The sequence below is a fragment of the Notamacropus eugenii genome, chromosome 2, assembly GCF_028372415.1.
Source record: "Notamacropus eugenii isolate mMacEug1 chromosome 2, mMacEug1.pri_v2, whole genome shotgun sequence".
In the NCBI taxonomy this organism is placed as follows: domain Eukaryota; kingdom Metazoa; phylum Chordata; class Mammalia; order Diprotodontia; family Macropodidae; genus Notamacropus; species Notamacropus eugenii.
In genome coordinates, this window is record NC_092873.1 from 524,948,412 (window position 1) to 524,976,157 (window position 27,746).

Below are 27,746 nucleotides of genomic sequence, written 5' to 3' on the forward strand. Positions count from 1 at the left end.
CCCCATTATTTTCATCAAACAGTCTTGGTGCTTGTGAGTGTTCTGACCCAGATGAGCAAATGCAGTGCTGTACACCACATCTCTGAGAGCTGCAGCTTCCTTTTCTGCTCCACTCTTGCCAACTGTGTGTTGGCCCAACTTTCCCTCCAAGTCAGCAGCAAACTGTTCACGCTCAGAGAAGAGCCCTAATTTGTTGACATTATTTCTTCTGGTAGTTATTTTGTCCTGGGGGTGGTGCTTTTGATGAATTCGAATATTTAGCTTGGAAAGGATAAGTCTATGATCTGTCCAGCACTCTGCACCACACACTCCCTTTGTCATTCTCCCATCTTGTCTGTCTCTTCTCCTTACAATCACATAATCTATTAGATGCCAGTGTTTGCTGCGAGGGTGCATCCATGAAGTTTTATTGCGTTTAGGTGAAGGGAAGACAGTGTTGGTGATGAGAAGGTCATGTGATGCACAAGTCTTCAGCAGTGAATGACCATTGCTGTTGCTGTTTCCATCCCCTTTCTTCCCTAGGACTCCCTGCCAAGTCTGATAGTCTGAGCCTACTCTAGCATTAAAGTCACCCAAAATTGTAATCTTATCCTCTTTGGGCACATGGACCATAAGGGTCTCTAGGTCTTCACAAATTTTTCTTTGATTTCATCAAGGTTTGTCATGGTAGGAGCATAGGCACTGATGATGGTGGCACAGCGTTTTCCTGCAAGTGACAATCTCATTGTCATGAGCCTGTCATTCACTCCTTTGGGCAGGCACACCAGCTTGCTGATTAGATTAGTTTTGATTGCAAAACCCACGCCAACTTCATGGCTCTCCTTTTCACTATGCCCACCCCAGAAAAAGGTGTATCCAGCTCCAAGTTCAGTAAGCTGGCCTTCATTTGCCAACCTTGTTTCACTCAGGGCTGCTGTTTGGTTGCGATACCTGTTGAGTTCTCTTGCAACAAGAGCAGTTCTTCTTTCAGGTCTACTGCATTTTGTATTGTCTATTAGTGTGCGCACGTTTCATGTACCGATGGATTGTACAGATGTTTTCAGACATGTATTTGTGTTTTGACGGCATAGTGGGATTCCCTGCCTACTGTGGTAATCAGGCCAGGGTTGGGCAAGCAGGTAATGTTGAGGACACCTTTTTTAGCCCCCTTCCTCACACCAGAAGGTGAGCAGTGCGATCCTTAAGAGGCTGCTCAGGTACCCAAGGGGTTGCTGAGTCCCACTGCTGCTTCCAGTGAGAAATGACCCTATGGCCTGGGCCCCCTGTGTGTAGGGTCATGACTACAGCTCCCAGTGTATCCACACCTGCTGCTTCATCACTTGCCTTTCCTCCTGGGACTCTGAGACATAACAGGGAAATGGTATGGGTGATGTCTTTTGATTCGTTCATAAATTGGATGTAAGTGAGGCAGAGTTGCACCAAGTCATCAGCCTCACCCTCTCCTCCAGAGTTATCATGGTCCAGTGGCAGGATAGAGTCAAGATGGCTGGTGATGGCTCAGGATGCAGTGGATGGCCTTGGCATCTTTGGTGTCTATCCAAGTTCTAAGTGCTCCACATGGCCTACGTCATCTGCCTTCATGGTCATTGGAATAAATTGTTCTCATCCACCCACTCCACCGCATGAAGTCTTCATATGCTTGGGGTAGACAACCCGCAATCCACCAGTGTGTGAGAACTCTTGGTTACCCTCAATCTAGTTTGGCCCATGTGCCAAAACAGTTTGCTGGGATGTGGCTGCTGCACATGCTACAGCTTCTTGGAACCACAGGTGAGAATTGGGCAGAACAGGTGGACACCCAAGGTGGAAAGAACCTTGAAAAGGGCTCAGCAGTCATCACACCAAAGGTACTGGTCCTCCTTAAACACACCCTACACCCGATAAAATACATATAGATATTATATATGTGTATATTTGCATATATGTGAGTGATTTTTGGGGACACACAAGCTAGATGATGAAATTTCCATTATTTGTCCCGAGAGGAACACAAGCCAAACAAATTTTGTGAGACTGTCCCTACAACAGCAGTAAAGTCTTCTATGGGAGGAGCCAAAAGTCCAAATTAAATGTAAGTTATACTAAAAGTCCTATCAATATCAGTAATCTCCACTTTCCAAATAATATGTGCATATGTATGTATATATATATATATATGTTTGTGTATATACATATATGTATATATACTTCCAAGTACATGTGTATATGTGTTCGTATATATAGATTTCTAAGTATATGCAAACTGCATGAAATTACATGCACACACACATATGCTTCTAAGTTCTAGGCTTCATAGATTTTCTCCATGCAATAATTTTGATTTAAATCAAAAGACCACAGAGCCGTCTGCTGTGTTTCTGAGCTACAAATACCACACACAGCATATTTTATGAATTTGAAGGTTAAAGATATGATGTATTTAATAATAAAATATGGTACATTTGCAACATAAATGACCAAAGTCTTTGTTCTGTGCCAGCATAGCCTGAAACTAATTTTTCCTGAGGCTCTGTGGTAGCTTGAACATAAGTAATAAGAAAACATTAATGGAAATGAAAGAAACTGTACCTATTAAAATCTGAACTGAAGATTCCTGTGGTTAGCCTGGAGCTCCGCAGGACAAGGCCTTGTAGGCGAAGTGAGGGATTCTGAAAAGGTTCAGCGGGCAAAGGCCAAGTTTTAGCCACCTTTGAACAGCCTTCCTCCACTGATAACTCTTCTTGGCATAGACTGTGTGTTGTCGTAGGTGTTCCCAAGCTGAGGAGGCTTTGATTATAGGCTTTGAATGCTGCGTTTGGAGTCAGAGGACCTGGATCAAATCCTACCTGTATGGGTGACTGGCCAAGGCATTTCACCTCATTGGATCTCAGTTTCATCATCTGTAAAATGTGGAAATTGAACTGCTCCTGAGTACCCCCCCAGCTCTAAACTTATGATTCTATGTATGACTTTGACCATGTTACTTTTTCTTTCTGGACCTCAGTTAACTCGTATGTAAAATGAGAGAGTTGAGCTAGTTGGCCATTGTGGTCCCTTTCATGCAGGTGTGTTCTTATGACTCTATCTTATTCATCCAAGGACCAATCTCTCTAAGTCTGGAAGGTTCTTGATCAGTTTGACTGCAGGGTGATGAGTGCTTTAGCTACAAAGATTCATGAAAACCACTTATAAAGTCTTGAAAGAAGGATCAGTTGTTGGAGGGATGAGAGTATACATGCTTGTGAGACATCCTCAATAGCTGATGCCCTCTCAGGTCCCCGTCAGCTCTGGATCTATGCTCCTGTAGTTACATGGAAGATGTGGATCTTTGGCAATCTACATGGGGGCAGGGAATAGTCAAAACAAAGAAATCATCGGTCACCAAATTGTTGAAGTCTTGCAGTTCTGAGTGTCTCATTTTCAGAAGGTCATTCACTGATCAGTTGAAAATCATCTTGGAGAGTCACAAAGATGACAAAGGGAATCAAGATCCAGAAAGTCATAAAAAGTAGTTGAAGAAACAGATATTTAGTCTAAAGAAAAGATTTAACGGGAACACAATGACTGCTTTCAAGGCTTTGTCATGTTTATTCCTTTCACTTGTGTAGAAGATGTAGAGGTACAGATTTCAACTTGATATCAGGAGAAGCTTCCTAAGGACAAAAGCCATCCCAAAGTAGAATGGGCTGCCACCCACATGAGGTGGATGGTTCCTTCCTCCTTTTGTTGCTATGGTTCAGTCATTTTCAGTTATGTCCTACTCTTCTGATAATTTTGGGATTTTCTTGGCAAAGATACTAGAGTGGTTTGCCATTCTGTTCTCCAGTTTATTTTACAGATGAGAAAGCTTAGGCAAAGAGGATGAAGTGATAACACAACTAGTAAGTATCTGAGGCCAGATTTGAGCTCAGAAAGAAGAATCTCCCTGACTCCAGGTCCAGCACTCTATCCACTGCATGACCTAGCAGTCCAACCCCTCCTCCTTAAAGGTCTCCAAGCAAAGGTTAGATGATCTTTCTTGAGGGCTATATTATGGAAGAGATTCTTCTTCTGGTACAGGTTGGATTAGATGACTTCTAGGGTTTGATGATTTCTGACATTCTTTATTTTTCGTCTTACTTTTCCCCCTACTCCAAAATAACTCCAACAAACTTGTACCATGCCATTGATCGCAGTTCATTCCACTGCCATGGTGCTAACCTGCCAGGCCTAGAGGCCTGAGGGCTACCCGAGTCTTCTTACCTCACCTCCCGAGGTCTTCGGTTGGCCAAACCAGATGCTCGTATGAGAGAAAGGACGTTCCAGAGTCGAACAAGGGTTGAGCTTTATTTCAGGGTCTAGTTACAAGTGCAGGGGAATACTTCCTTAGGAGGGAAAGAGAAAGATCTCCCAAGGAGGCAAAGATCTTACAATAAGAGATTGGAAGTAGAAGTATAAGCGGGGAGAGAGGGGGAGGGGAGAGAAGAGAGAGGAAAAGCAGAGCCTTGTTGTCCTCACTGCTCCGCGCCCCTCCGCCCAAGAGCACTTTCAGGCTTTCCTGATCCTACCTAAACTCTCCAGCAGCATAGTTTGCATCTGAATACCGTGCTGTTAGATAACAATAGTGTGCCCAGATCCGGGACAATCTCGAGGGCGGGGAGAGCTCTCTCCCATCACGTTTCTCACGGGAAGAGGCGGAAATACACGAGATAGCTCGGTTCACCTCGATTCCCAGCCGTTTCCTGGGGGGTCTCGTGAGAACTCTAAGATTTAGAAGTTCCCACCTTTACCCGCCCGAGACTGTCCACATGGAATTGAGCTTCCAACCCTAGCACTAACCCTTTACCGTTATCCAGCACAAGGGATCTTATCATCCAACTAGGATAATCTCTACATAACCTATTGGGAAGACTATGACAGAGGTCTTGTTCCCAAGAAAGAAAAAAAGGTAGTGTGGAATCCTATGTCAGAAAATGTTAGGTTTACAGCTGGATGGGAACCATCTCATTCAACCCTTTCATTTTACATATGAGGAAACTATGGTCCATAGAAATGAATTCTCTTGCAGTTTATAAAATGAACCCACATAAATCATCAATATGTATACATATCATCAACAAAACCCTGCAAGAAGAGATACCCCATTAAAAAAAGGTAGACAACATAAAATACCTGGGAGTATACCTACTAAAGTAAATGAAGGAACTACATGAACATGATTATAAAACACTTTTTATACAAATAAAGTCAAATTTAAATAATTGGAGAAGTATTATTTGTTCATGGGGAGGCAGAGCTAATGTAACAAAGATGACAATTTTACCTAAACTAATCTGTTTATTCAATATCATCCCAATTAAATTACCCGCAAAACAGTATTTTACAGAGCTAGAAAAAAAGATGACAAAATCCATTTGGAAAAAAATGACAAGTCAAGAATACCAAAGGAATTAATTTTTTTAAAAGTAAAAGAAGGACATTTAGTAATACCAGATCTTAAACTGTAGTATAAGGCAGTAATTATCAAAAATGTCTGTTACTGGCTAAGAAATAGAAAGAGCAGTGGAAAAGAGTAAACATAATACACATTAGCAAATGGTTACAGGAATTTTGTGTTTCACAGATGTAAAGGTTTAAGCTATTGGGGATAAGAATTCATTAAAAATTCATTGCATTCCTATTAAAATGGGATAAAATTTGTCATAACCCCATTAAAATGAGATAAAAATTCATTAAGAATTCATTAAAAATTATTATGAAATCTGGAAAGCACTTTTGCACAAATTGAATGTAGAGCAACATTTGCACTATTTACCAAGATAAGGTCAAAATGAATACATAAACCAGATGTAAAAGAGATATCATAAGAAACTTACAAGAACATGGAACATATTACCTATCAGACTTAAGGATAGGAAAACAATTTATGAATAAACAAGATATAGAGAGGAGAATGAGGTGTAAAATGGATAATTTCAATTACATTAAATTTTATAAATTTTTGTACAAATAAAATAAATGTAGCCAAGAGTAGAAGGAAAACAGAAAATTGAGAGAATTTTTAATAGACAATTCCTCAGATAAAGGTCTCATATCTTAAATATATAAAGAACTTTGTCCAGTCTATAAAAGATGAGTCATTTCCCAACTGATAAACAGTCAAATGATATAAGTAGAAAGTTTTTCAGTGAAGAAATCAAGACTATAGTCATATGAAAAAATATTCTAAACCACTATTCATTAGAGAAATGTTAAGTTTAAAAATACTTTGAAGTATTTTATTCCTATCAGATTAGCTGAAGTGATAGAAGGAGAAAGTGACAAAAATTGGAGAACATGTGGAAAAATTGGGACACTAATTTACAAATTGGGACGTAAGTGGAACTGTGAACTGATCCAACCATTTTGGAGAGCAATCTGGAATTATGCCCAAAGAACTATAACACTGTCTATACCCTTTGACCCAGCAATACCACTATTAAATCTATTTGCCAAGGTGATTAAGGAGAAAGGAACACAGCCTATGTGTTCTAAAATATTTATAGCAGTTCTCTTTGTGGTAGCAAAGGGCTAAAAATTACAGGGATGCCCTTCAACTGGAAAACAACTAAGTAAGTTGTGGTATATGATTGCGATGGAATATTACTATGCTATAAGAAATGATGAGCTGGTTGATTTTAGAAAAACATGGAAACACTTGCATGAAATAATGAAGTGTGAAATGGGCAAAACCAAGAGAGCATTGTACAGAATAACAGCGATATTGTTTTAAGAATGACTTTGAATGACTAAGTCATTTTGAGTATTATAAATACTCAAATCAACTACAAAGAATCTCTAATGGAAGATGATGTCTATCTCCAGAGAAAGTACTGAGAAATAGAAGAATGCATAGTATGGTCACACACACACACACACACACACACACATCTGTGTCTAATGGTAGCCATCTCTGATGTTGGGTGAGGAAAGGGAGAAAAAATGGAAAATGTGTAGCAGAGAACAAAAAAGAAATTTGAAGGAAGCACAAAAAAACAGAGTAACTCTGAAAACATTGCGTAGTATTTATTACATAGGTTGTTGTTTTTTTTTAAGTAACCAGTACGAAGTGGACATTCATGGTTTTATGTTGAATCCTCTTTTTATGTTGTCCTACATACGTGGAAATGTTCTTTTTTTCATCTTATTTTCAAGTTCAAAATGAATTTTTAAAAAATTCTTAAAGAAAAAAAAAGAGATGAACTCACTGGCCCAGGGTCAGACAGCTATTACATGACAGAGGTGGGATTTGACTTCTGAGTTCCATGCTGCTTCTTCAAAGAGAAATATTACAAGTGAAATCTGGACAAAATGCAAAAAGTGTCACAGTAATCTTCATGGAAGGAAGTACTAGATAAAGTCAGCTTTTAGTTACCTGTGGCAACAAGGACCAGTATGGTCAGATAAGGAGATGGGATAGTTAAGAAGTGAGAAGTCAAGATGATCAGAGGAAAACCTATGGCATATTAAAAGAACTTCTATGGAATATTTGGGGAAAGGAGAGAACTCCACTAAATGAGAAGGTGTGAATAGCTGCCATCTACATTTCACTGAGGCAGTTAGCTAGAGCCCTGGACTTGGAATCAGGAAGACCAGAATTCCAACTCTACCTCCGGACAATGGAATGGTCAAAAGACAGGCAAAAGAGAGTCATCTTGCAGAGTCAGCTCCTGACTACACAAGAGCTGACTAAACTTTGTTTAGTTATCATTATCTTTATAATGATTATGTGCCTGGATAAGCCTAGCTAAATGTGGAGGTAGCTTAACCCTAGAGAGGACGCAGTCTGATGAATTTCTTTGGCCCCAAGAATGCTTGGGGATTTACTGGAAAGTAATAGAGAAATCACAACCTTCACTGCAGGAAGGAGGAGCACTCACTCCAAAGAACTCACAAGTTGCTGAAATATTGAAATAAGTAGTGTTATTGTTATTAAATTGGAAAAGTCTGCCTTGTGTAAGAAGTGGGTAGGGACTGTGGTTTCAGAATGAGACACAGGAGAAAGTTAAGAAAGATTCTGGGTAATATCTCTTAATAGGAATTGGGAATGGGCTTACAACTCACCATAAATCACAAAATGCATTATCTAGCAATCTAGATCCATGAATCACGGACTTAAAGCTGGAAGAGGCCTTGGATGCTATCACATCCAGCCCCCTCATTTTACAGGTGGAGAAACTTAAGATAGGTGTTAAATGACTTGCCCAGATTCACATAGCTAATATGTTTCTGAGACAGGATATGAATCCAGGTATAGATATAGACCTGAGATAGGTAGGTAGATAAATGTAATTATATAGATAGATACTTATACATACATACACACATATGTAGATGTTGTTTCCTTAGTCAACAAGCATTCATTAAATACTTATGAGGTACCATGTACCTTGCTAATCAAGAGATGACAAAGAAAAGCAAACGCTCAGTCCATGCCCTCAAAGAGATAATATCTTCGTAGGGAAGAGAGCATATAAAATATATGGTATAAATAGAAAGGAATTTCAGAAGGAAGAGGCTGGGGGAGGAAAAAAAGAAGACACACCAAAATGTCTTCCTGCAGAAGGTGGAGTTTGAGTTGAGTCTTCAAGGAAATCAGAGAAGCCAAGGAGACAAAGGTGAGGAGGGAGTGCATTCCAGGCATGAAGGGTAGCCATAATCAAGATATGGAGACAGGAGAGGGATTGTTTTCTGTGAAAAACAGCATGAAGGCTGGAGTTACTGGGTCATTGAGTACATGGAGAGTGACAAAGTATATGAAATCTGAAGAGGCAGGAAAGGATGAGGTTGTGAAGAACTTTAAAAATCAGAGGCTTTTACATTTGATCATGGAAGTCATCTGGACCCACTGGACGTTGGTGAGTAGGAATGGGAGGTGGTATGACATGCTCAGTCCTAAGTTTTAGGGAGATCACTTTGGCAGTTGAGTGGATGATGGGCTGGAGTGTGGAAAGGCTTGAGCACAAGTGATCAAGCAGAAGGTACCTGCAACAGCCCTGATGTGAAGGGGTGAGGGCAAGCATCAGGATTCAAGCTATTTTGGAGGAGAGAAGGAGATGTACAAGAGATATGGAAATAGAAAGGGGAAGGACTTGGGAACAGATTGGATTTGGGGGAGAGGTAGGAGTGAGCAGTTGAGGATGATGCCCATGTTGTGAGGCTGGGTAACTGTGAGGATGAGGATGCCCTCAAAAATAGGAGAGGAACCTGGGAAGAGAGAGAAAGATAATGAGTTTAATTTTAAACAATCTGAGTTCATGAAGCCTATAGAATCCACAGTTTCAAGAGATAGTTGATGACCCAAGACTGACTATCAGGAGAGAGGTGAGGGCTGGATAAATAGACCTGAGACTCATCTGCACAGAGATGATTAATGCATCTATGGGAATTGAGGAGATCACCAAGTGAGATCATGCAGAGGGAGAAGTGAAAAGGGCACAGGACAAACCAACCATGATTAGTGGGAGTAACCTGGATGAAGATCCAGCAAAGGAAACTGAAAGGTAGAGAGGTCCATGAGATAAAGGAAAACCAAGAGAGACGACATAATCACAAAAACCCTAGACAGAATATTCAGAAGAAAAGATGATTTATGGCATCAAAGGCTGCTGAGAGAGCAGGAAAATGCAGATTGAGAAAAGATCGTTGGTTTGGTCACTTTGCAGAGAACAGTTTCAGTTAAATAAAGACATCAGAAGCCAGATGTCAGAGTGTTTAAAAGAGTGGAAAGTGGAGGCACTGACTGGAAGTAGCCTTCTCAAGGATCTACACCACAAAGGGCAGAAGAAGTACATGCCAGTTAGTTAGCAGGGATGAAAGGATCAAGTGAGGTTTATTTTGAGGATGAAGAAGGCTTGAGCATGTTTGTATGCAACAGGAAAGCAGCCGGTAGACAGGAAGAGACTAAAGATAAAAGAGAGTGGGGAAGAAAAGAGGGAGTAAGATGCTGGAGAAGATGGAAAGGAACAGGAGCACTTCCTCATGTAGAAGGGGTAGGCTTGGCAAGGAAAATGGTCATGTCTTTGTGTGAGAAAGGAGTAAAGGAGAAGTAGTGGGAGAAAGCATGTGGGAGATAGAAGATGATGGAAGGAAAGGAGGGAACTGAATGAGAGACTTCAATTTTTTTTTTTGTAAAATATGAGGCAAAGTCTTCAATGGAGAGGTTGGGAAGAAAACATTAAGACCCCTTGTCTTAATGGGACATTACGTTTGGTTTGGATTGCATTGGATGGGAACATAAATTTCCCACAGAAATGTTTAGGATGGCTCATAGAATCATAGATTTAGAGCTGCAAGTGACCTTATAGTCCACTGCTTTCGTACACACACACACACACGCACACACACACACACACATACACACACATACACACATTTTAAAGATGAGAATCCTGGGAAACAAAGCAGTTCGGTGACTCGCCCAGGGTTACACAGACATAGTAGTACCTGAAGTCAAATTTCTGAATTCCAAGTGCAGAAAAGTTTGACCTTTATGACATTTTGGGGGTCAAATGTAGGATCTCTTTGATGCCAAACCCTCATCATGAACAGTATCCCCAATTCATAACACTGCTCACATGGGAAAATATGTTTCTCTTTATAATCATGCACTTTATGGTTTCCAGAAACACATTGCAGCAAAAAATGAAGACCAGCTGTATTCAAATTAGCATGATCTTCACACTAACAATTAATCTGGGTTAGCCTGTGCCTCCTGAGCTGGATAAGATTAAGCTTCAGGAAAACCTGAAACATGTGTCAATATGTGGACCAACTTTTGACTTTCTTTTTATTTTTTTTTATTTTTGTTGTTAGTTTTACTAACACACTATTTCTGATCCTGGTCTCAAGGTAGAAATGGTCAGTATGATCTGGAAACATAGGTTCACAATGGACAGAATCCCTCTGCCTCGTGTTCAATCTCCCAGCCAATGAGGGGCAATTTAAAAAACTCTAGACATAGCACAACCTTCCTGTAATCAGATTAGGTCTTGATTTCTCCTTGGTCGACCTCTGTTTATACGTTGCAGTTAAAAGGATTTTGTTCTCCGTGTTTCCTTTCTTCAATACGCAGCTAAAGGGAGGAGAAAGACTTCAAACCATCAGGCCATAAACAAACAAACCAGATGCAAATAGCATGCTGTAGCCAAGACATCAAAAGCCAGGGACAGGGACTTAAACAGAGCTGGGCAGCTTGGGAATGTAAGCAGGAAAATGAAAGGCATGATGGAGAGAACTGGAAACCAACCCACCACCACTGCCACATTTGTTAGCCCAAGTTTACGTTTTCTGTAGAACAAAGGAGAAGCTTGAACCCCAGCTTGATTTGGGGGTGGAAAAAAAGACATCCCTCTCTGACGAACTAAATCACCTAGGAAACGTAAGGATTCTATTCCCAGGAAGGGCATTTCAGAGAATCATTAAATCATCAGACTGTAGAGCTGGAAAGAATTTCAGAGTTGTGAGGAACCTCAGTAGCCATTTTGTCCAACCATGTGAGGATGCTCTCTACAAGAGTCCCAGAAAAGGACCATATAGCCATTGCTTTGAGGCTTTGAGTCGGGGAAACCACTGCTTCTAGGAGCATCTCCTTCCCTTTGGGGACACCTCTGATTTTGACATTTATTTTTTCCCCCTAATATCCACCCAAAGTTGATCTCTATGAAATGTCTACTCAGCATTCCTACTTCTACATTCAGGGGCCAAACAGAAGTCTAGTCCTTCTTGAAAATGACATCAATGGAAATACTTGAAGAAAGCGAGTGCATTCTTTCCTCCATTCCTCAACCTGCGTCAGCCCCCTCAATTTCTTTTGACTAATCCTCCTTTGGCAGGGTCTCAAAGCCCTTCATCACCCTGGTTGGCCTTTCTTGGCTACTCTTTTATCTTCTCTAGTATTTTCCCACCTCAGGCATGTGAACCAAGCTGGGTCTATGACAAATTTAAATTCTTATTTTCAAAAACCTGTGAAATGAAAAAAGACCTCTCCGCATATGTTTTTCAACTGTTCCTTTATGTCAAATGTGTTGATCAACTACCTGCTGTAATAGCTATGGGTGCATAAACGTAGAGATTATCAACTTGTTAGAGGAAAAGGTGAAAGATTTTGGAGGAATGCCTCTGTAGCACATCGGAGAAGAGGCAGTATTCCTAGACATTAAGTCAGTCCATCTATATACGCTGCTGCTACATGCCAGGATCTCTCTCAAGTGCTGGGGAAACAAAGAAAAGCAAAAAAATCCTGAACAGTCCCTGCCTTTGAGGAACTCACAGTCTAATGGGCAGAGAACATGCAAACAAGTATGTGAGATAAGCTATATACAGGTAAATTGGAAAAAGTCGAAGTGTTTTGAAGAAAAAAAAAAACAAAGAAGAAAATAGAGTGTCTGAAGAGGCAAAGTAGATGTCTGACTCATTGTCTGCCAAAAAAGTATGTAGGGCTGCTGAACCTTCCCCAGGTAAAAGGGAAGGTTTCCCTTCCCCAGCTCTTTCTCTGATGCTCTCCATACTGCCCTCAACCTCCTGGCTTTCCTAGTATCTCTCAATCCTCATCGAAAATCCTACTTCCTGCCTAATGCCCACCCCTCATTCTAGTTCCTTCCCTGTGAGACTGCCTCCCATTTACCCTGGAAATGTTATATATGTGCATAGCTCTCTGCACATTGTGCCTCCCCTGTTCAAATGGGAGCTCCTTGAAGCTAGGGACTCTTTTCTGCCTTTCTTTGAGTCCTCAGTGCATAGCACAGGGCTAGGATATAATAAATGCTTAATAAATGTTTTGGAGAAGGAAATGGCAAATTACTCCAGTATCTTTGCCGATAATATCCTAAGGACAGTATAGCGCCTGGGATCAACATGAGTTCTTTGGAAAGAATGTGGAAAAATCAGAACACTATTTCATTGTTGGTGAAACTGTGAGGTGATCTAACCATTTTGGAGAGCAATCTGGAATTATGTCCAAAGAGTTATTAAACTTCTTATACCTTTTGACCCAGCAACACCACTACTAGGTCTATTTCCAAAGATGATTAGAGACAAAGGAAAAGAACCTATATGTTCTAAAATATTTGTAGCAGTTATCTTTGTGGTAGCAAAGAGCTGGAAATTGAGATGCCTGTCAATTGAGGAATGACTGAACAAACTGTGGTATGGTTGTGATGGAATGCTATTGTGATATAAGAAAAGATGAACTGGTTGATTTGAGAAAAAAACATGGATAGACTTGAATGAAATAATGAGGAGGGAAATAAGCAGAACCAAGAGAACATTGTTTTTAGTATCAACAATTTTTTTTAAAGAAAAACTTTGAGCAAGTAATCCATTTTGACTATTATAAATATCCAAATTAACTACAAAGGACCTATAAAGAAAGACACTGCCTGCTTCCACAGAAAGAACTGATAAATAGAAGTATGTATAGAATGATTTTGCACACACATATATGTATATGTATACACATATCTATATGTACATATTTACATATATAAACATATTTGTGTTTAATGGTAGCCATCTCTAGGGTGGCGGGGAGAAAAAAAGATGATAATTTTAGTATCTATTTACAAGGAATAGCATTGCATGTAATAAGTTTGCATTTTCATGTGCAATCATCTTTTTTATTATGCTGTGTTATAGAAATACTTGTTTTACTTCATAAATTAAAATGTTTAAAAAAGAGAAGAAAGGAAGAGAGAAAGAGAGAGGAAGGAAGGAAGGAAGGAAGGAAGGAAGGAAGGAAGGAAGGAAGGAAGGAAGGAAGGAAGGAAGGAAGGAAGGAAGGAAGGAAGGAAGGAAGAAGGAAGGAAGGAAGGAAGGAAGGAAGGAAGGAAGGAAGGAAAGAAAAAAGAAAGGATGGGTGCTCACTTTCCCCATAGACTAATGAATTACTGAGCAAGAGGAGTCTAGGAATAGAAGGTAATACCATTACAGTATTAGAAACAACAAATATGGGGAATTCAAACAAACCTGGGCAAATCTGGAATCACAGTCACAAAGATCTCCAGCTGGAAGGAACCTCAGAAATCATCTAGTGCAACATCCTCATTTTACAGATGAAGAAACTGAGGCGCAAGGGTTTTAAGTGACTTCCGCAAAGTCACACGAGTAATTCATTTCAGAAGCAGGATTTGTCCTCACATGAACTGTTTTCAGAAGAAGGAAAGCAGCATGAAGAGAAAACACATACACACAACTATAAGATAATGTACATAAAAATCACACAAAAGGGGGTTGAACTCAGATTAATTGAAATGAGCAAAAGCCTTAGTTCCAGAGACAGAGGATGAAACACATATTCCTGCTTTTTGTAGAGATGTGGAAAGGACAGGGCAATTGCTACTTTGTAAGTCATTTTGCTTAGCTTTCTTTGCTCATTACGAGAATTCAGAAGGGGAAGGGATATCGAGTAGTTGTGATATTAAAAAAAGAAAAAAATCAATTTGGAAAAAGGTGATGCTGGAACCTCAATTTTCTCTTACATCCCACTGGGGTGACTGAGAGCCAGATTACCTAACAGGTAATTTAGGAACTACCCAATTGAGCACAGGCTGAGGGAGAGAATCCAAGTGATGGTAAGAGCAGGATACATTTACTTTCACTTAGTGTATTTCCAGGTGACATTCAGGCTGTGCAGGGCACTTTGACATGACCCATGATGGTACAGAAACAGAAACCTACATGGTGCAAGACCATGATCTGAGCCAGTCATGTCAATTACTTGACACCAAGCCACTGGTGCTCGCCCCAACCCCACTGGAAAATTCCTTGCATACCTGACCTTGGTGCCATTTATTAACATAAAGTCAACATACTCACTCTTTTTTTGGTTATTATTTTTTTGGTTTTTATTATTATTATTAATTATCTTCACCGCTAATAATAGTAGTAATAGCTAACATTTATATAGTGCACTACAGTTTGCAAAGAACTTTAAAAGTTATCTCATTTGATTCTCATAACCCTCTTGTGAAGCAAGAGTTGCCACTATCTCCATTTTTTACAGATGGGAAAATTGAGGTCAAGGGAAGTTAAGTGACTTGACCAGGATCACATAGTTAAGTGTCTGGAGCAGGATTTGAACTAACATCTTCCTGACTCCAAGGCCAATACTCTAACCACTGGAATTTCCTCTCTGCCTTAATGGTGCTGTTCTTTCCCATCCAACTAATTTTGTGGGCACTTTCTTGAAGGTAGCTAGAACTTAGTGACAGTAATTGTGCTTACTTATGGGGATCCTGATATTTCCAAGGGATTGTTGAGTCATTTCAGTTATGCCTGACTCTTCGTGACCCCAGTTGATATTTTCTTGGCAAAAACACTGGAGTGATTTGCCATTTCCTTCTCCAGATCATTTTACAGAGGAGGAAACTGAAGTAGAGTAAAGTGATTTGCCAGGGTCACATAGCTAGAAAGTGTCTGAAGCCAGATTCTCAATTCTTCCTGGCTCCTGGTCCTAGAGCTCTGTCCACTGTACCACTCAGGTACCCATTTTCAAGGTAACCTCTGAAAATTAAAGAGATCCTAAGAAATCTAAAACTAAGAAAATCCAAGTGTACATTTTAAAAGCTTTTCTAGGCTTGAAGTGTTATGGAAATTATAATCAATATTCATATATGCACCTCAGTCCTGATTTTGCAGAATCTAACATATGCCCTAGCTAACATTTGGAGACAAATAAATTAGGTCAAGTCAGTTCTGAGTTTGCATGTGGTCTCATGGCTTATTGAATGAATTATTTTATACACCAGATTTTTCTTTGCTGCCTCCCATATTTGTTTTCTTGTGTGGTTATAGCTAACATGTGAGATTATTATTCTTAGGATATTTGGCAACAAATATAATATTTTTTCAAGATTTTTAATTTCATTTTATGAGTCAGCTTTTCTTATATTCCTTTGATTTTATATTTGTTATAGCTTTACTCAATTTACAATTAATATAATTTTGTGGCAACTGAATCCTTTTTCATTTATAATTTTACAAGTTCTTGCTATGTCACAGTAATATTGAAGGTTTAATAATGACATACTTTTTAATATTTCAATCTCAGTATAAATGAAACCATTTTTAGAAAAACATCTTATAAATAAAACAATACTATAAGCCTGTTTTCTATCACAAGTACTAAAATATTTAGCAAAAACCCTTTACAGCATGAAACTTTATAAGGGTTTTTGTTTGCTATTTAAGACCATAATTTGGAACATTAAAATCCAGAAAGGCCCTCGAATTTGGGAGTTCTTGGGACCTGGGAGAATCTTGATTACCCAGATTCCTTTAAGCTCCTGAGAGAGGTTCCATGATCCAGTTGGGCAGTCCTTAACTCTCTTAAAAGCTCAAGCCTCACTCTGGATCAAAGTTTGAGCCCTTTGGACTCATCACCAACTGAAGGTTCCACCGTGTAGGTCTCATAAGTTATCCATCCTGGCAGCCTTATTTTCAGAGTATTACAAGAGTTTATTGAATCCTATATGGTCCTCAACCAGAACTGTCTTCTTTAACTCATTTTTTCTTCTGAGACTTAACACTTCAAACAGACTCATATTGGGCTACCTCAGTCACTTAACATCTCTGGCTTTCTATAGAGCTGAATTCAAGGACCAACCTCCAACCTGATCTCCATAGTTTCAAATGTTCTCCTCCTCTTTGAAATCACATATATTCTACATCTTATCTGTGGAATGTTTTATAGACACATAGATGGTCCCTGTGGGCAGAAAATTTCATTTCTTTTCCTTGTACACTGATGCTTAGCAAAGTGCCTGGCACAGAGTAGCTGCTTATGACATTGATATGACAGTTCTATTTTACTCTCCCCTTTAGGGGGTGTGCTGGAGCTAACTTGAACCAAAAAGAGAGAGCCAATTGTTAAATTCACAGTGCAAATAATTAACTTCACTGGCAAATGCTACAAAGCAGGGCTTCATTTATTGTTTTATTGATTGTCTGGAGAAGAAAGTGATAGAGGAAATTTTAATAATAATGCAGATTATACTTTAAAATGTCTTTTTTTTCTTCAGAGATCCAATTGTTAAACATTTGCCATCACACCTGCCCCTGGTTCAACCTCATCTGGAGAATCTATTTTGTTATATTTGTAAGTGTATATATTGTCTCCCTAAATAGACAGTAAGCCTCTTGAAGGCAGGGGCTATGTCATTTTAATCTTTATCTAGCAGCTTTTCCAATGTCAGACTTGTAGTAGGTACCTGAAAAATGCTTATTGATTTAGAAACTGATGAGCACTTAAAATGCTTGATGAATAAAGAAATGAACCTCTTGAATCCTCAGGTAGAATGGTAATCAATTTGCCCTAGCAACCCCTGAAAAACTGGCTACTTCAAAACTGCTTCAAAAGTAGAATTTAAAGAGACAGTATCTTTGTCTGTGAACCTCTCTCCTGCCCAGTCCCTCTCTCCCAATTTTCCCAGGCATTAGCAGATTGGGGATTTCCCAGACAGTGCAGCTGGCTATTATCCTTTGAGGTCTAGGGGAAACTATGAGGGTCTGGGGACTGTTTCTCACGAGCCCCTACAAATACGCTTCCTATTGATAACTATCCACTAGTCTCAATTAGCTTTTAGAAAGGGTATTTGTTAATCCAGTATAGGAAGGACAGCTGTTACAGAAATAATCATTCCACACTAGGTATGCATTCCCCCTCTAAATGTGCATGATTCCTGGGGAGCATGGGTGCCAACTTAGTGTAAGAGTAAACAACATATGGCATATAGACAGCAGACAACTAGGTGACAAAGTGGATAGAGTACCGGGGCTGGACTCATGAAACCTGAGTTCGAATTTGGTGTCAGACACTTAACAACTTTGTTGTGTGACCCTAGGCAAGTCACCGAACCCTGTTTGCCTCAGTTTCCTCATCTGCAAAATGCTCTGGAGAAAGAAACAGCAAACTACTCCAGTATCTTTGCCAAGAAAACCCCAAATGGGGTCACAAAGACTAGGATATGATGGAACAACAACATAGAGAGAACACAAGTGCCAAAGGGTAACATAGCTCTTGGTTACTAGGAGTTCTTTTATTCATTTGTGGAATCCTCCCAAAGTTCCCCTTAAATGTAATTCTCTGCTTGGCTCTGACTTTCCTCAGGGGGTCAGCTTTGCCCTTAATGAATCCCTCAATTCTCAAGGCAGACACTGTCACCAGCTACTGATGCTCTAAGCTGAGAGAGAGCTAAAGGGTACCACATAGTGCCCAGAGCACTGGGTATGGAGTCAGAAAAGCCTCAGACACTTGTCAGCCATGTGACCTTGGGCAAGTCACTGAATATCTCTGGGTGCCTGCTTCCTCAACTGTAAAACGGAGGTAATTATAACCCTTACCTTCAAGGGTTGTTAGGAGGAAAAAGTGAGACAATAATTGTAAAACTCTTGCATGGAACCTGGCACATAGTAGGCACCGCATAGACGTTTATCTTTGTGTTTCCACCTAGACTACCTTGAATTAATTGATTTAGTCAAGATGTCCGAACTTCCTGTGATTAACTGAAGGTATGGGTTGGTTAATGCATTGTTTTTACACTGTTTAGCAAGACCTCAGCATCTACCATGGATGATAAACCTTAGGGGGTCAACCAGGCTCCCTCAGGCGGATTGTTTCACAGACCCCACCGGAGCAAGCCAGCCATGTCATCATGCTGCTGAGCAAGAATGGAGCTTGTCATTTTCACAAGAGGGGTTGCCTCTGTTCAGCCCAACTACTGGGACTGAAATGAACAATTTTTACAAAGCCCTTCAGAGGAAGGCTCAGCCTCCATTGACAGGAAGGAGCAGCAGGGAAGCCAAGGCACTGGCAAAAGCTCTCAGCCTTCTTCATTTCATTTGTGAAAAGCACTTACATAGATCTGTCTGAGTTATAAAGGCATCTTCTTTCCTTCTGGGCCCTCAGACATGACGTCCTTTAGCTTAAATTAGGGCCAGCACAATGCAAGAGTCATTACTGTGTAGTGGAACATACAAGGACTAGAAACTGGGAAGGCTTTATGTTCCAGGCGAGCCACCATTTTTCTCCCTTATCCATTAGATTAGATGTATGACCTTGGGTAAGTCTTTAATCTCTGTAGGCCTCAAGTCTCTCACTTGTTGGTGAGGATGAGGGTGTAGGACTAAATACTCCCTCAAGTTCCTTATTTTTCTTCAGGTACCATTTTGTGTGTCCAGAATTCTGATAGGTACCAGACAGGATATCAATTCAATTCCATTTCAACAAGCATTTATTAAGAGCCCAAGGGACCTGCATGCCCTGTTCTAGGTGCTGAAGACATGAAGACACTGTGAAGGGCTTTAAACAGCCAATGGGGTGTTTAAATCCTGTTGAAATCCCTGAAATTTCTTGAACAACAGCCACAATGCTAACCATGATAGCTGGTACCTACCATGTTTCAGGTACTGGGCTAAGTGCTTTACAAATACGATCTAATTTGATTTTCATAACAACCCTGGAAGGTAGAGGCTGCTATTGTCCCCATTTTACAGTTAAGAAAACTGAGGCAGAGGTTAAGTGACTTGCCCAAGGTCACACAGCTAGTGAATGTCTGAGGCCATATTTGAACTTAGAACTTCTTGTCTTTTGTCCCAGGACTCTATTTACCTTGTCACCTAGCTGCCTGATGAACAGGGGAATCACAAAGTTAGATCCAAAGTGGTAGGTGGTGTCAGCCCTGCTTTGGAGAGCTTGTTATCTAGTAGAGAAGACAAGACATAAAGGAAAAGATAAATAACCATAAGAGACTTAAATAACAGCTCAAGATAGTAATAGAAGCTTAATATCACAAAGTCACTTATAAGCAATGACCAAGGGAATTGTGTAGATCTTAGGTGCTCCAAATGATCCCAAAAGAGAACAGTCACTTGAGTCAGGAAGTTCTCTAGAAAGAAATGGAATTTGAATTAGGTCTTATTGGATGGGTAGGAAAAGTATGGGTAGACAGAAGGAGAGGGAGAGTAGCCGACTGGAATGGCAACAGATAAGTGAGAGAGGGAAAGCATGATGAGGTGGGCAATGGGTGAGCCAATGGACTGGATGAGAGGGTTTAAGGTTAGCTCTCATTGTTATTTAAATGTGGAATGGGCTACTTCAGGAAACAGCAGGTTTGCCCCACTCATGTGGCTCCAAGAGAAAGCTGGATCCTCCTCTGCAGCCTTCTCACTCTGGAGGACCCCTCTGCCACAGTGATTCCAGCCTCTGATTGGTGAGTTTATTATAGAACCTCCATTCTGAGGAAGAGCCTGGGTCCTAGGAAGAGCTTGCTCCTTCACTCCTCTCCTGGATCTGCTCCTGATTCTTTGGATTTTTCCACCACATCCCTATGAAGGCACCTTCACTTCCATCCTCTCTCACCCCACGCCCATTTTGGCTCCCTTTTTCATGTGTTGTCTTTCCCAGTTAGGACAAAAGCTCCTTGAGGGCAGAAACTGTCCTTTTTGCTTAGATTTGTATGTCCACTTACTTAGCAAAGTTCCCAACACATTAAGTGCTTAATAAATGTGCATTGACTTGTTAGAAATGTCACAGGAGGAATTACTCCTCAGATTATTGGATTTTGGAGATTCATTAATTCCATTTGTAGATTCTTTTCCTCAGATTTTGCTGGGAAGGCAAACAATTGAGTCCTCTTCCTAGTGTCAGAAAGATTTGAGTTTGAATCCTAAACCCAATCCACCCCCACGTTGCAGATAGAGGCTAAGCTGTGAATAGCCTTGAATGCCAAAATTTAGACTTTACATTCTAGGAAACTAGGAGTCATTGAAGATTTATGACCAGAAAAAGTGATATGATTAAAGTTATGCTTTAGGGAGATCAGTCTGATGACTGTATGCAAGATAGATTAGGGAGGAGAGACATTAGAGAAAGGGAACCAGAAGGCTATTGTGAAAGTTAATGCAGGACTGAACTAGTGTGGTGGCAGTTTGAATGGACTCCATTGGATGTACTTGAAAGGAACTGAAATCTTGAAAAAAATCATGGAATGTTAGCTCTATTAGATACATTAGAGATCCTCTAGTCCAAGGTACCATAAGTAGTTTTCAGGGGGTTAATAAGATACATCACAAGTATTTTTTAAATATCTTGATAACTATATTTCTCCATGAAAATAATTATTTTTCAATTATCAAGCATTTTTATCTCTCATATCTTCCCTATCCACTGAAAAGAAAGAAAAAGAAAGAATGAACTAAAGAACCCTTGTATCACAAAAGTATAGTCAAGCAAAATAAATCCCACCGTCCAACACGTCTGAAGATGTTTCTTATTCTGAATTTTAATCTATCATCTCTCAAGATACAAGAAACATATGACTACAACTCACTATTTCTAGGGATAATTATATTCCTATATGCTGATTTCTATTACGACCACATATATTTTATTTTACACATTTTAAAATGTGCTTCTCAGAAGGGGTCCACAGGCTTTCCCAGAATGCCCAAGGGTTTTATGTCATGCACACTAATTCCAGCCCTTTTTAGATGAGGAAAATGTTAGTGCTAGAAAGCTAAGAAGACTCCAGGGAAACCAAAGAACTATTCTTGTGGGTCTGAAGGGTTGATGTGTAGAAGGGTCAGCCCCAACCTACTTGACCCCAAAAAAAGAAAAAGGAGTAAGGAGTGAGAGAATCTATGAGGGAGATTGAAACTGGAGATGAGAACAGACTTCCTGATGCTTCCAGGTCTCCATAAGAGGAAGGGGTTGTTGGGAGAGATCATGGCTTCCCCTTCTTGGAAGTCCTCCAGACGAAACACGCTTGATAACCCTGTGTAGCACGTCATAGAGAGGATTTCTGTTCAGGTGTGAGTTGGATTACATGGCCATGAGCTCCCTTCCAGCTCTGAGCATCTGGGATTTGTTGAAAGGGTCACTAGGTGACATTGCCTACTGGGGAGCCCTCAGCTGAGTGGGTAGGGTTCTTGAGATGAAATACTGGGCATACTGAGGGTGGCATAAAGACAATGGGTGCCTTTGAGGGGAAAAGTACAGAAAGAGGAGAAGACAGCTGAAAGAAGGGGTGGTGGGCACACAGAAAAACCATCTCTTTAATAAGTTTGCCCAGGGCCAGCTTCTTTCTATTCTAAAAGGTCCATTTATTTCCTAATTATTTGCTCTATCTGTTTGCCCACATGTGTAAGGATCTACTTAGTAACAGCAAGCTTGTCAATGTCTGTCTCCCTTCTTGTCCATGCCTGTCAGACTGACAAGTGAAGATGGAGATGGAAATGAGGCCCCACCAGGTGACCTCACCCAGACAGATCACACCCCTGCTGCACAAGCCCTGGCCTGAAATCCCAGCACTCAGGCTTTTCTTCCACAAACAGCCTCTTGGAGGCTGGCTGAGAATAAACGTCAGGCTGGTGAGCCCCCACTGAGATAGTGGGTCCTAGAGCAGAAACCATAAGGGCAGGCAAATGAATTAATTTCAATAATGAATTAAAAACATTTATTAATTGCTTACTATGTGCAAGGGACTGATAAGTTCTGTAGATACAAACAGAAGACTAAGGCAGCCTCTGATCTCCAGAAGCCCATGTCCTAACGGTTAGAACACGACACCCACAGGAGTTCAGCTGCCAGTCAGATGGGAAAGTCCCTTGATCTGGGGGGTACAGTGGCAAAGCAGATGAGGATGTCACTCGTTAATGTCACTCCCACAGATGAAAAAAACCATCCCAATTTACAATCAAAGGCACTCTAGATATAAACACAGGGACAATGAGATGTTGACCAGGTGACACTTTTTTCACTGTCATTTTTACTTTCTTTTATCCCTGAGGACCTGTGAGGGACAGAAGGCATTGTGTGCAGGGCCAGTCAAATCACCACAATTGCCTCAACTACCATAACCCTTCACACCCTGATCCCAAGAACCTTGGGGATAACAGCAGTCCCCAAGCCATTGGACCTGGTTCTAGTACAGCCACCTAACTGTCATTGAGGGGAGAAATCACTGGGGAAAAGAGGACCACCTTCCTCATCACCACCAGGAACAACTGTTTGCCAACTTCCACCTACAGACATATGGACACAGAACCCTTTGGGTGGCAGCATCCCCCACACCACCAGTCGATTCCAATACAGCCCTCATAACCAATTATCCTGGGGCATGGACTCCTATGGAGAAGGAGTCAGTCATCCCCACCAGCAACCAATCAACTGCCACTCACAGGGCAGGTGGACCAGCTTGACTGAAGCTGCAAGCATCTGAGGGAGAGGAAGGAGGTAGCACATACCAGGCAAATCAAGCCACCACCACCTTGCCCTCCATTTCCCCTTAGACTTTGCTGGAGATAGCCCAAAAGGCTGAAGCCAGGAACCCTGCAAAGACTGACATTAACTAATGACATTAAAGAAGAGACATGACCATCTGCTTTGTTGCTGTACTCTAAGGACCATGGGAATTTTCCATCTGACCAGATGATATTTTCCTATGTGTTGTTTCTCATTAGAATGTGAGTTCTTTAAAGAGCTGGACATCTGGACGGTGTTTTGTACATATTAAGCACTAAATAAATGCTTTGTTCATTCATCCCCCAGCCTGAGCCCAGTGCCAGGCATGTAGTAAGCACTTCATAAATGCTTGTTGACTGTGCTTCCTTGTGAGCATTTCCACTCTTGAAATCACAAATGCTACAGATCAGGGCTTGATTGATTTTTTCCCTGATTTTATGAACTTAAGAAAGTGATGGAGAAAATATTAATGTTGTAGATTAAACTTAGAAGTATATACTTTGGGAGAGTCAGTTGATGAATACTTAACTAGTTGGTAAATAAATACCCCAGCATGCAGTCAGGTGATTCTCCTTGCTATTACCTGCTCACAAGGTTTCATCTCCCACCTCTGTGATTTTGCCTGTTGACTTGACTTGCAGACAGTCCATCTGCCTTTATAACTTGTCTTAGAAAGCAGCAGGTAGGCGGAGAGGGAGAAATGAAGGGTCAAATAGAGAGGGATCTGTGATTTGCCAGTAAGTGATCTGCCAACGCGTCAGAGGTGGCACATGTCAGAGTCAGGTCATGAAACCCGGGCTACCAGATAGCACAGCCAACTAACCCTGTATCCCCTGCACCAGACTGCCTCTCACATGAGAGATGGCGTAGGTGAAGCCACCCTCCTCCTGGTGTGATGTTGCACTGCATTGCTATGGAGTTGGAGGAGTAGATTTCTGGTCTGTTTGTTTCCAAGGAGAGAACCCTCTGTCCAGGTCTGGAGGGTGGTTTACTTGGAGTCGTCAGCTTGCGTTGAAAGCAGGTCTCCAGTCCCAAAGTACTCCCAGCCAAAAAAAAATCTAGTTTGAATATAAAAGTTGTTGACAACCCTGCCTGAGTCTAAACAAAATGTAATGGGATCTGGAAATGCAAAGGGAACCAGACAACAGAAAGCTCTCTCTTGTGAATCCATTCCCTTGTAGAGTAGGCCTGGACTAGAAGTGGCCGTGGGAGTTAGGGAAAGCCTCCCACCCATTAGAGTGGGCTGAGCTGCTTCCTGGTAGGTGGGGCAAAGGACCTGGGACCCTCTCAGCAGGAATCCCCTGGACCTTGGAACTGACAGGAGCCCGTGAGCCTTTGCTGGGGTCTTCCAGCCTTAGGAAATTCTGATGAGATGAAAAAGAAAGCCCCTTCCAACTCTGTCACGGAGGGAGCTGTTGCTGGTGGTGGTGGTGGTAGTCCTTCCATACTTGTGAAAGCCTACAGGTAGGGCATGGTGAATCCCATGCTGAAAGTTCTGGGTTCAAAACCCGCCTCACACAGAGCGTCTGGAACTCTGAGCAGTGCGAACCTCTCAGTGCTCTCTCCCAAACCACTTTCTCCTAGTCTACGCAAGAGGCAGATGGGAATTGGGAGGTTTTCCTTATCTACAAATGAAGAAACTGCCTTTACTTGACTTCGAGGCACATAGAAAGCTCAGAATAAATGCTTGTTGACTGGCTTACTGCACTCCCTACACAAACAAAATCACAGACCAAGTCCCTAGCCTTGATCCTTCTGCGTGTCCAAGATTCCATGTGATACTGTGCAAATCAAAGTCTTCACAGGTGTAAAAAAAATATTCCTGGACTCTAGACGACCAGGCAGTGCAGCGGATAGAGTACGAGCCTGGAGACAGGAAGACACGTGTTCAAACCCCACCTCAGATCCTCAGGGGCTCTGTGACTCTGCGGTAGTCACTTAAGCTCATCTACCTCACTTTCTTCATCTATCAAGTGGAGACCAGAATAGCACCTGCCTCTCAAGGTTTCTGTGAGGATCAAAGATGAAGGCTGTAAAGCACTTGGCAAACCTTAAAGTGCTTTACAAATGCTAGCTGCCACTATTATATTTAGACGCATCACTAAGGACATACTTTTGTAGAAACAGACAACCACATAAGTAAATATATAAACATGTAGTCTATGCATAGAATGTTCAATAATGTATATACATATACACACACACACAATCTACGTATAAAATATCCAGTAATGTATACTATATATATATATAATCTATGTCTAGAATATCCAATAATGTATATAATATCTGTGCATATCTGCATCTAGGCACACAGATCTAGAATCACAGAATGGGATAATGAAAGAGCGCTAACCTGGGAGTCCAGAGCCCTGGGTTTCAGTCCTGCTTCTGCCATGTATTAACCAATTACCAAGTGTTCATTAGGACCTCATCTGCGATAGTCACAGGTGTTAGGCTAGGAACTGGGGCCACAAAGACAAAAACACTATGGTCCCTGCCCTCAAAGAACTTCCATTCTTCTGTGGGTAATCATTTTAGGAAGTTAAATCAATAGAAAATAGAGAAGAAGCCGCTATGGAGGAGCCAGGGGAAGCAGAAAGGCCCCATGAAGAAGGTGGCCCTTAGCTAAGCCTTAAAGGGAGCTGGGAGCTCCATAGAAGGGAAGGGAGGAGAGGAAGGAGAGCATTGAGAACATGAGCATCGGGACAGGCTTGGGCAGAGGCACAAAGAGTGAGATTGAATGCCATGGACAGGCAGTGGCAAATAGGCCAATCTGGCTGGAATATAGAGTCCATGAGCAACAGAAATGGAAAAACCATCAGGAAATACAGGAAGGAATCGGATCAGGAAGAGATAAGTATCTAGTTCCCTTTTCTTTTGTAAAACTAGCTTATTTAAGATTTCTATTTGGTGTTTGGTTAATCTGAGTGTTTTGTAGGAAGGTAGATAAGAGAGGAGAGACAGTCCATAGAGACTACATAAGACAGGAAGATCTGAGCTGGAATCCTGCCACAGACATAGTTGTGTGACCCTGGGCAAGTCCCTTAATCTCTGCCTACCTCAGTTTCCTTATCTGTAAAATAGGGATAATCATAGCACCTATGTCTCAGGGTTGTTATGAGGAAGAAATGTGTTAATATTTGTCATGTTTTACAAACCTTAAAGGCTTATATAAATGCTAACTGGTGGTGTTACTGTCATTGTTGTGGTGGGGGAATGGTGGTCATTGCTGTTACTTAACCTTTCTCAGCTTCACTTTCCTTATCTGCAAAAAAAGGGAAATAATAACAGCACCTACTTCCCAGGATTGTTGTGAGACCAAATGACCTAAACTCTGCAAGGCACTTTGCAAACCTTCAAGCACTCTACAAATGCCAGTTGTCATTATTATTATTAGTAGTAAATTATTATATTTTAAGCCAATTTTTACGTTTCTCTTGATTTCTCCGTTCTGCTAACATACAACTTACTGGGTTAAATGGATTTTGTTAAATCTCTTACTTCTTCACAGATCTTAGTGAAGTTTTTTAATCTTAATGATGATGAGAAGGTGCCTGGTCTTGTACTATCTGATATTTTTGTCCATGTCTTGGATGAAGGAACAGATGGTATTTTCATCAAATTTGCAGATGACACAAAATTAGAAGGGAGAACTAACATCCTGGGTGACAACATCAAGTTCCAAAAAGATCTCAAAACATCTGAGCATTTGGCTAGATCTAATAAGATGAAATTCATTAGGGATTAATAAATTTAAAGGTCTCCCACTTGAGTACCAAAAAATCAACTTTACCAGCAAAGAGTAAGAAAGCACGGTTGGAAAGTAATTATTAAATTGTAATTAAAATGATCTGAGGGCTTTGGTGCCCAGTAAGTGTTACAGCAGAGGGGGAGGGCAGTTCTGGGAGCTGGGGGGAGATGTCCTAAGTTTCATCCAGACAATGATTTATTTAGCAATGCTTACAGTTGTAAAAACAAACCGGGCCAAGTCTCTCAGTAGACCAAGGATCCAGAAGCTTGTTTTCTCACAGTTCATATGCAGTGTGGAGGGAGTGAAAAACAGGAAACATAGGATTATAGGGATTGAAATATCTGATTTCTCATTGGAGGATACGGGGTCAGGAGAAAGAAAGGGGTTAGTTTTGTGACATTCCTTAAGTAGGGTGACCTTTGGTAGGGGAGAGTAATCTTGTAACTTAAAATAAGGTGATTTACAAGCAGCTGAAACTTAGCTTCCCAGAATGGTGGATGAAAGCAAAATGGAGTTACTTATACTATTTTGATTGTAACAGCAGCAAACTCAATATGGGAGTCTGCAGTCTAAAGCTAATATGATTTGGGCTGCATTCAGAGGGATGCAACTTCCAAGAGTGGGGACAGCTAGGTGGCACAGTGGATAGGGCACTGGGCTTGGAATCAGAAAGACTCTTCTTTATGAGTTTAAATCCAGCCTCAAACACTTACTAGCTGTGTGACCTTGGGCAAGTCACTTAACCCTGTTTCTCTC